Source organism: Pelecanus crispus, chromosome 13, assembly GCF_030463565.1.
Source record: "Pelecanus crispus isolate bPelCri1 chromosome 13, bPelCri1.pri, whole genome shotgun sequence".
Taxonomy (NCBI): Eukaryota; Metazoa; Chordata; class Aves; order Pelecaniformes; family Pelecanidae; genus Pelecanus; species Pelecanus crispus.
Genome location: NC_134655.1, coordinates 11,332,014 through 11,341,969, shown reverse-complemented (window position 1 = coordinate 11,341,969; position 9,956 = coordinate 11,332,014).

The window sequence follows — 9,956 nt, the reverse complement described above, 5'->3', positions numbered from 1 at the left end:
CACAGTGCAGAGGCACTGCAGTTGGTTGGATACTGTGGCAATGTTTCTTATGAGGGTGCATATGCATGAAATGAAAATATATTTTTTAACACATGTTAATGGTAAACTGTATTTACTGGTTTCTGCTGGTATTTTTCCTTCCTTCTCTTTGATCCTTCTGTTTCATGCTCACTGTATATTTGTTTTCTATTTAGCCAGTTCACTGTTCCATTTTTTACCCTTTAGAACAGTCAGTGAAAAAAAATCTAGAAGTGAACTTGTAAACATTTTTGTTCTTTCCCTTTCCAAATTAAAATACTCAAATCCATGCTAATCAAGTGGGTTGTCAAGAAGTCTGTCTGTCCCATTTGTGACACTGGACAGTTGCCTAGGTATCCCGCTGAGCCAGGGACATTCAGGCTCAGAGCCAGAGCAAGCCATGGGACAAGATGTAAGGGAGGTTATCAAATTCTGCAATCTATAGAAGACATGGAGTACAAGGTAAATGGAGGAGGAGTTCAGCTGTAAGGGACATGGTAGTGCTGAAATACTAGTCAGAAAAAAAGAAAAAAACCCCACAACAAAACTATGCTTATCAGGCAGCAACTTTCAGGGCACCTGATAAACACGCAGGTAGTGTTACTACTGCATGCAGCTTGGGACAAAGGTGGATAAGAGGTGTTGTGGGACTTGAAAGGGTAGGAAACATTTTTATTGAACTGTACGATAAGCAGCTGGCTTTTTCTTGGTTGACTGAAAAAAGCCAACTGATTTTGTATATATCTGAGATATGGAAAACAGTGTAGTTAGAAGATACCCAAGTTAATGTTACATGAGCTAGTCTAGGTAATGAGAGCTGCATAGCCATGACAAAACAGAGATCAGGAAGATTAATTTACCTTGATCTTGGCAAGGACTCCCAGTATCCAAGACAGCTCGTTTAAAACTCAGGTATGGCTACAGTACACTTCAGTCTACAGTGTAGACACTTTTCTGATGTTACTTCAATGAAGGATAAAAAATGGGATTGCTATTGAACTTGCATGATGTAGTTAATTTTGCAGTGGCAGATTCTCCATCCTGCAGAAGTTGCAGTTCAGAATTAGACAAGTCTGTGTTAGTTTACACATCTATCCATGTTTCTGGTTTTTTTTTTTTTTTTAAAAAAAAAACATGTCTAAGCAAATCTGTTCTTTCCAACAATTGCCAGATACAACAATTCCCTGTTGCTCATCACATTTTTCCTTCCCCATCTTAGATGACACTGGTGTACCCATCAGAAAGCACTGACTTGCTCTCTCAGACTAGAAACATGTTACTAGAGGGGAAAAATAAAGAAGAATCACTTTTCAGCTGATGGTACCTATTCTGAAAATTAGAGCAATTGTAAGACAAGAGTTCAAATACATGAAAGGACCTGAGTACCTAACTTCAATAACACTCCTCAAAAATCCTGCTGAATGTACAATGATCTGTGCACCTAAGGTTCCATTTAGTTTCCTTGTGGAGTCTGATCCAGCAGGCTGACTCAGAGCCCACATTATGGGCACTTATGAGAGTGAGCTTCACAAGAGGCACAGTAAATGTTCAAAAAACCCAGGAAAAGATGTTATATATATACACATATGTATGTGTGCATAAACATGTACATACATATACACATACATACTGTTGTAGTTTGACCCCATCTGGCGACTGAGCATCACACAGCCACTTGCTCACTCCCCTCTGCTGGGATGGGAGAGAGAATTGGAAAAGTAAAAGTGAGAAAACTCATGGATTAAGGTAACAGTTTAACAATTGAAATTAAATAAAATAAAATAGTAGTAGTAGTAGTAGTAATAATAATAACAATAGAATATATAAAGCAAGTGATGCACAATGCAATTGCTCACCACCCACCAACAGATGCTCAGCCAGTCCCCGAGCAGCAGCCCCCTGGCCAGCTTTCCCCCAGTTTCTATACTAAGCATGATGTCATGTGGTATGGAATATCCACTTGGCCAGTTTGGGTCGGCTGTCCTGGCTGTGCCTCCTCCCAGCTTCTTGCGCATCTCCAGCCTTCTCAGTCGGTAGAGCATGAGAAGTTGAAAAGTCCTTGATTTAATGTAAGCACTACTTAGCAATAACTAAAACATCAGTGTGTTATCAACATTATTCTCATACTAAATTCAAAGCACAGCACTACACCAGCTACTAGGAAGAAAATTAACTCTATCCTACTCAAAACCAGGACACATACACATCAGTCAAATGACTAATTATTTCTCCAGAAAAGGGGAGAAAATGCTTCTATATTTTACTTCATATTGTTGTTAGGTTAAAGGAAAAAAAAAAAATCCACAAAACCACAAAGCACATTTTGGTGTAGAATGCACGTCTCATGCCCTAGTCAGCTCTAGAATATAATCTTCTTCTCTTTTCACTTTTTCTAGCCAATGAGTCTTAGTTGTTTTGGCATACAGGAGAGCTTCAAGGCTGAACAGGGCATAAAACCCAGGTCCTATCTCTATGTGGGCAGCTGTGCTAACCACAAAGACTTTTTACAAAAGTAACCACAGCATTGTGGTGCCAGCTGTGATATTAAAAAAAAGCAGTGAGCTTAGCTAAGCCTTTAAGAGAACTGATGGGAGTGTTCAAATGCAGAAAAGGGCCTTAGATGCTAAATGTACCTTCAAACATATGCATTGAAGGGGATGCTTAAGTGACTCACTCCAAGCTGCGGATCTCATTCCAACCACACATATGCAGTGATGCTTGATTGCCATAGTGCACCAAACTGTCTTTTTGGACTGAAGAAGAGGGGCAAGGAAGGGGTGGGGGAGGATTATTACTTTCAGGTCTGTTTGAGCAATGACACTTTTTGGCTTAAGGTATCACTAAGCAGAGAATACAATAATAGAAAACTCAACAACATAAATATTCACTCAGACTAATTAATTAGGCACCACACTTGCATGGTATTGGTATCAAATACTTCCTGTCATCAAATTTCAAAGGAACTTTCATCTTGTTTCTGTACAAGAATAAGGAAATGCAAAAAGCATAAATATTTCAAACTGCTTATAATTAAAACTTCATGTGTCTGGCATGAAACCACTCTAGCAAAGAAGGCCAACTGTGTATTGGTTATACTGCCAATGTGTGCCCCTTTCATGTTAACAGCTGGACAGTAAACATTGTGTGGCACTGCTTTGCCACAAAAAATATTCTCAGCATGCTTGTGTTAGTAATGAAATGTTGTCATTCGTACTGCAACATAAATATTAAAAGCAAAATGGGAAATGTTCATCAAGGTCCCCCCACCCCTCCTTTTTTGTGTGTGTTTTTTTCTTTTGGGAATAGCCAAATTCTGTGAAGGAAGCACTAAAATGACCTACCTGACTGATGGTATCAGAGTGATACTCTGCATGAAGACAAGAATAAAGGGCTGAAATCACAGAGGGAATTAAAAGATGTTGTAATGAAGATGCACTGTAATATGAAAGAATCAGCCTGATGGAGCTCTCATTTAATTTAAACAGCACAGGACAAATTCTGCTCTCAATTACATCAATACAATACTAATTAAATTAATAGGACAAAGCAGAACTTGACTCTTTATCCATTCTGGAAGAAAGAATAGCAATTGGAGGGGGAAAAAGCCCAACAACCATGAAACATATTATTTTTGTTGAATAATAGGTTTAAAATCAAATCTCAAGTGGCCTCAGGAGACTTTATGCCATTTAAATGCCAGTCCCCACAGTAGGCTTTCTGGGTCTTGGAGCTGCTGGTTTATCAGTTCTGAAACAACAAGGACTGCATACCCTTCCACCTAAGTGACCACATGCACATACCCATGACCTGTTCCACTGTCCAGCAGCATCGATTGCAAATACACTATTTACCCAAAATGAAGACCAGAATATTTTCATTGACCTCAGGGAAGGCATCTTTCCAGCTTTTTTTTTTTTTCACAGCCAAATTTGAACCAAAGTCAGCAAGTCTCAAAATAGCTCAATTTTCTTAATAGTAATAATAGTTAGGGATTCCTTAGTTACTGGACTCATTTGGATTACAAAAACACCTCATTCTAGGCCTCTAGCCATAATTTCCATCTCCACCCTGCCATGCATTTCTTCTGTTCCAGCCTTTAAAGCCAATCTCAATATTTATAACAACTAGCTGCTAATACAATTACATCCATCCACTCTTGCTTAAAGGCAGCTAGTGAACTAGTATTTTAATCCTGTCCCTGTTCACTGTTAATTACAAAACTCCATTTCTATAGGCTAAATCATTCCTAATAGCACTGAGCCAAGGTCCATTCAATTTGCAGAGCTGCATGCAGCCATTTTATTATTTTTACTAGTGCAATTATTTTCTTTCATCTACACAGTGAGCCAAGGTTAAGGTCAATGGTATACAATTTGCTTCTACTCCAGTTTAATAAGGTCAAATGCATAATGACTCTGTGGTGTATTATCATAAATTTATTTTCCACAATAAAGTTAAACTGATTAGGATAATGCAGCATACGAGTTTTGCACACTTTGCTCATATCTAAAACCAGTTTGTGCAGTCAAGTTATAAGTTTGGACTGCATTGTTGTTGTGTTCATATCTACCACACATTCTCAGAAAGTGAATCTCGGCTTCAGTTATAGGTTGCAAAGTATTTTCAGCACAATCACAGCTCAAATCAAAAAGGAAGGTGTTATTTTATTACATCAAATAAGTAAAATTAAGCAAACCATGGTACAGCCTTAATCCAATGTAATTGCATCCCATAATATCTTTGCAATTAAAAGAATCATGATGTCACTTTGTGGACTCTAGTTTTAAAGCATGTATAGTTTTCCTTTAACATTTATTATGGAGTAAAAGGTAGACATTTTACAGCATTAGGGTTTTTTAGGGAAACTGAAAATTAGCTGTTTCAGTAGTTAAAATAAAACCAGCCCCAATACTCTGCAGTTTGAAAAACAATACTTTAACAATACATTCTTTTACTCTGAAGACAATATCCTGGACATGTGAATTGGAAATGTATGGTATCATTAACTTGTATACACACAAGACATTATACTCTCACAGAAGTTGTCATAGTGAATGCTATGAGTACATGTGAACAAATATTAGACACCTAAGGCCATTCACTGTCATTATCCATGTTGAAGTACCCACTGATGCTAAGCTAATCAAATAATTAAATTTGCTGAATATTCTTAACCCTTTCATTTTGCAAACAAGACTGACTTGTGTTGTGATACTGAATGCTCTTTGATTGTTTTAGTTTGCCTCTTGGAGTGTTTCCTTGTCCAATTCCTCTAAAAGGAGTGAAATTATTTTTAAAATATTTTATTAGTTGTTTTATTTCATGTTCATTGCTCTATGATAAATGTATACAAGGTCCCTAAGTTAACTCCTTTTATATTTTGTAGTGCATGGTTTATCTGGGATTACATGTTTGAGAATTGCTATGAAACTGTTCTGTGAACTAGAGATTTTCCTGAAATGGCATATAACAAAGGAGAATTTTCACACAGTTGTAAGGCACTTCACTATGTTTGAATACACATAAAAATGAATTACATTGGATTTTCAACTACTGACACTTTACAAAGGATTATTCAGACTGACTCAATTTATATTTTAATTCTGTTGTATATAATATTTTTTTAAAATGCATTGGAAAAGCATTGATTGTATTGTTCCAGATTTACTAATGGGGACTTAAATTTGTTCCTGCTTTCTAAAATGGACTCAGTGTTGTAAACATCTACAAATATCTCTTCTTTCTTCTGCTCAGTGGCCCAGATTATAAACAATGCAGCAAACTGCCTTTTTGCAATATTAAATCCACAGAGGGTAAAATATCCATAGTGCAAGACAGATTTGTGTAGACCATTTTCCTGGTGACAGCAAAGTTAGTGGGATTTGACTCCTCTCAGCCCATATTCCTCATAGTCACCTCAGCTGATCCGTAGTGACTGAAGTCACCGTGGTATCAGAGACCTGGATCTCATGGAAATATCATGGGCTCAATATACAAGTGCCAGACCCCCCTAAATTATGCAAAAAAAGGTTAAGTACATAATTACACATGGTAGGGTGTTACCTAATTGAAAAAACCTCTTCATCTTGTCCCTTAAATTAAACTATGAGCTTCAGTATACCGTTCAGAAATAAGCTCTGGCCCATGACAGACCCTCATCAATATCAGTGTTTAATCCATATTTAACCATAATATTTAGACTATGTTAATACAAGAAAATTTTGTCTAATTCTGCTTTTTTAATCAGGAAACAAATCGCTATAGTACTGATAACATTGCCTCATTTTCAGCATTCTATTATTAATACTTAAGACATTAAAATACTAAATGCCATAGACTTCATGTGAAAAGTTAAACTGCTTCATTAGGAAAACAGAACCACCTGGTTTTTCAGAACTTTTGGGAGAGTTAAGATTCAGAGTGCATAATCACACAAAATAAGACAGGATGAATAAACATTTTGTTTTGCTATATTGGAGGGATATTTTTCCAACAAATGTTCATCCTGCTTTCATACACCATTCTTTGATTTTAGACTCTTGGGGTCCTGCAATGCATTTTGTCTTTCCTTTCAAATTCTTCTTATAAAATATCAGATCATATGAAAGAACACTCTCCACCCCAAATCAGGGGCAACGTCTAGGCTTTCAGCATATCTAGTGCAGTTTCGCAGAAGCAAAAAGCTAGAAAATATTCCAGTTGAGTAGCCATGCAAGGAAAACAGAACATGGTTGCAGACTATTTTTATGAGCTTTTTCTCAAACGTTTATGTTCTTTCAGAGTAGATTTTCAGCCTTTTCTTTGGTTAATCTCTGCAGGAAATTCTTATACATCTATAAGAAACAAAGAGCTGGAGTTGCTGATACAGCTAAAGGATGTTCTATATATTTAGATTCTGCCTAACTTGCTCCTCTAGGCTTCCTTAGCCAGAATGTTAATGCCACTAAGAAGGGAGTAATGAATGTTTTTGTACTTGAGCTAAAAAATAAAGCAGAGGAACTGAAAAGACTTAAAACAGTAGAGAATCCTTATGAAATCTGGAAAAAAAGTACGCACCAAACTGGCTAACCTTTTCCACCCCACTCCATTTGAAGATAAATACCTGGACTTGGAAGGGCCTAAATGCCTAGAAAGAGCCTCCTCTTTTTAAACTAAGCTATAATTTGCCAAACTCCTTTCACATTGCTTCATCAGCATATGGCATCACTGCACTGTTTGTCTCCACACTCCATAGTTTAGACAAGAAATGTGTGTGTTTCCAGGGTGAGAAAAGATGAAATAATCATCACAAGAATCTGAATCAACATAAGATATCTAAGGTTATCTGGGCTACAGAAGCCCAGAAGGAGGTTTATGCCAACCCTGATGATCTTTCCTTTGGATAGATCCTGGATCTCTTAACGTGCAGCAATGACAAGAAAATTTGGGCTGGATTGCAATATACAGAAGTACAGAGAGAATATAGTGCAATGATTGTTTTTAAAAATCTTATCAAATAATTATTGTCCAAATTCCCTTGCCAAAAAGAGAGAAAAAAACCCCACAACTGATGGTAAGGTTTGGTAATAACATACAAGTAGATCTGACAGGACCAACTCCACCTTTAGCTAGTGATTAGCTTTCTGCCACACATTCAGCAGATTCTTATGTTCTGCTTACTGATACTTAACTAGCCATAATTCAGAAGGTCTCTAGTTGCATGATAAATTGTAACACTCTTCAAATGGAAATGCATCAGCAGACTGCACCATAATAGATAAGAATATGACAGAGACATAGTGTAATTTTCTCAAGACATCATACTATCTTAAAACAGATCTTCTATTCTCCTTTGCCAGAAGCCTCTTAAACAATTTGATAATTATTTTCTTCCCAGAAGTATATTATATGGTAATACTGGTTGCTAATATAGCTTTGGTCATATTTGTGGGAAATTAACATACTAATTACAAGAATTGTCTTAGAGAAACAATACATGCAGTTAATTGTCACAGTTGTATTTCTTCTGCTTTTATTGTGTCCTGGTTTTGGCTGGGATAGAGTTAATTTTCTTCCTAGTAGCAAGCATAGTGCTGTGTTTTGGATTTAGGATGAGAAGAATGCTGATAACACACTGATGGTTTAGTTGTTGCTGAGTACTGCTTATGCCAGTCAAGGACTTTTCAGCTTCCCATGCTCTGCCAGGTGCACAAGAAACTGGGATGGGGCACAGCCAGGATAGTTGATCCAAACTGCCCAAAGGGCTATTCCATACCATATGACGTCATGCTCAGTATATAAACTGGGGGGGGTTGGCCGGGGAGCAGCGATTGCTGCTCGGGAACTGTCTGGGTATCGGTCGGTGGGTGGTGAGCAATTGCATTGTGCATCACTTGCTTTGTATATTATTATTATTATCATTATAATATTGTTATTATTATCATTACTATCTTACTTTATTTCAGTTCTTAAACTGTTCTTTTCTCAACCCATGAGTGTTTCTCACTCTTACTCCTCCGATTCTCTCCCCCATCCCATCAGGGTAGGGGGAGCGAGTGAGTGGCTGCGTGGTGCTTAGTTGCTGGCTGGGGCTAAACCACAACATATTGAAATGGTAAGCAAATGGTAAATAAATGGCACAGAAAATGTGCTACTGAATGCAAAGTATTTTTAAGGTAAGCCTGGAGAAATTAGAGACAATCAAGAACAGAAGTGAATAAAGAGGTGTTCTCAACACACATAAAGTTGCAAAGTTTGATGTTGACACTCAAAGATTCAAAGCTGAGAGCAGATCCTTTTGTTGACTTTTATAGTAAGGCAAAAAAGGAAAGAGGCTTTAAAATCTATCTGCAAAACATTTTAAGCCAGGTGGCATTCCACACAAGGCTGGGTGGCAAACGGCCAGCTGGAAGGTAGCTGTGGACCATGCACTGAGTCTGCCTGCAGGAGCGACTCACACTGGGAAACACTGGAAGCTGCAGGTGTGCAGTAGAGCAGGGGAAAGTGCAGATCACAAACTTCAGGAGCCCTCTTGAGGTATCCATCTAAACATGTTAACTTTCCTCAGGCAGAGGTACAGGTTTCTACAAGCACATCTTTGCCAGGGATATACTGTGGCCAGCAAAAGAGCTCTTTCAACAGAGCTACTCCAAAGATGTGTCAGTATAACAAAGCAATGTCACATTTTTCTTCCCTTTCTTCCTTTTCTCTGATTATTTCCCAATAGGGGCCATGCAGTAGTTTAGTTTTTTCTTGGCAGTGGCCACATTCAAAAAAGCACACCATGCCCCCAATTAGTAGACTTGTAGGATTTTAGAACGTCATTTTCTTGTGACAAATCACTGTAGCATGACACAGAGAAGAGGTTTCCCCCTGAGCTGAGGATGCCCTGCAGAGCACTACACTTCACTGGAGACGTGCATACTGGAGGAATGTTTATACAGGTGTGCCTTCTAAATGAGGACAGAAGGCTACAATTCAGTGTATTTCAGCATGCCCAAAGCATAGTTATAAAAGGGTCCTTGAACATGATTCTTTCACAGGAAAAATAATGCCTTTCTTTAATAGGAAGTTCAGAGATTTTTCTTGATTATACTATAATTTTCCTTAAAGGTAGTTTTCTTTATGTCTGTTCCTTCTGAGCAAACATGATTCAGGGCAAACCCTGCTGGCCTTGTACAAAAGTCACTGACGTCACTAGCATTAAAGCTATGAGTAAAACATGTAGGATTGAGCCTACTGTCAACTAGAGTTAAGTGCTATCCACTAAAGGGATTTATTTTTTTGTACCAATTTTTAATGCAAGATGATGAGTACTCTAATTATAAGATTTTTTTACAGTTGGTTTTATGTACACTGTCATAAAACTTGGCAGACACAAATGGAAGAAATCACTGCCAATATATTTTACAAAAGATCACTCTGTTCTTTACCATTGTAATAGAGGATTGACCTTTTTT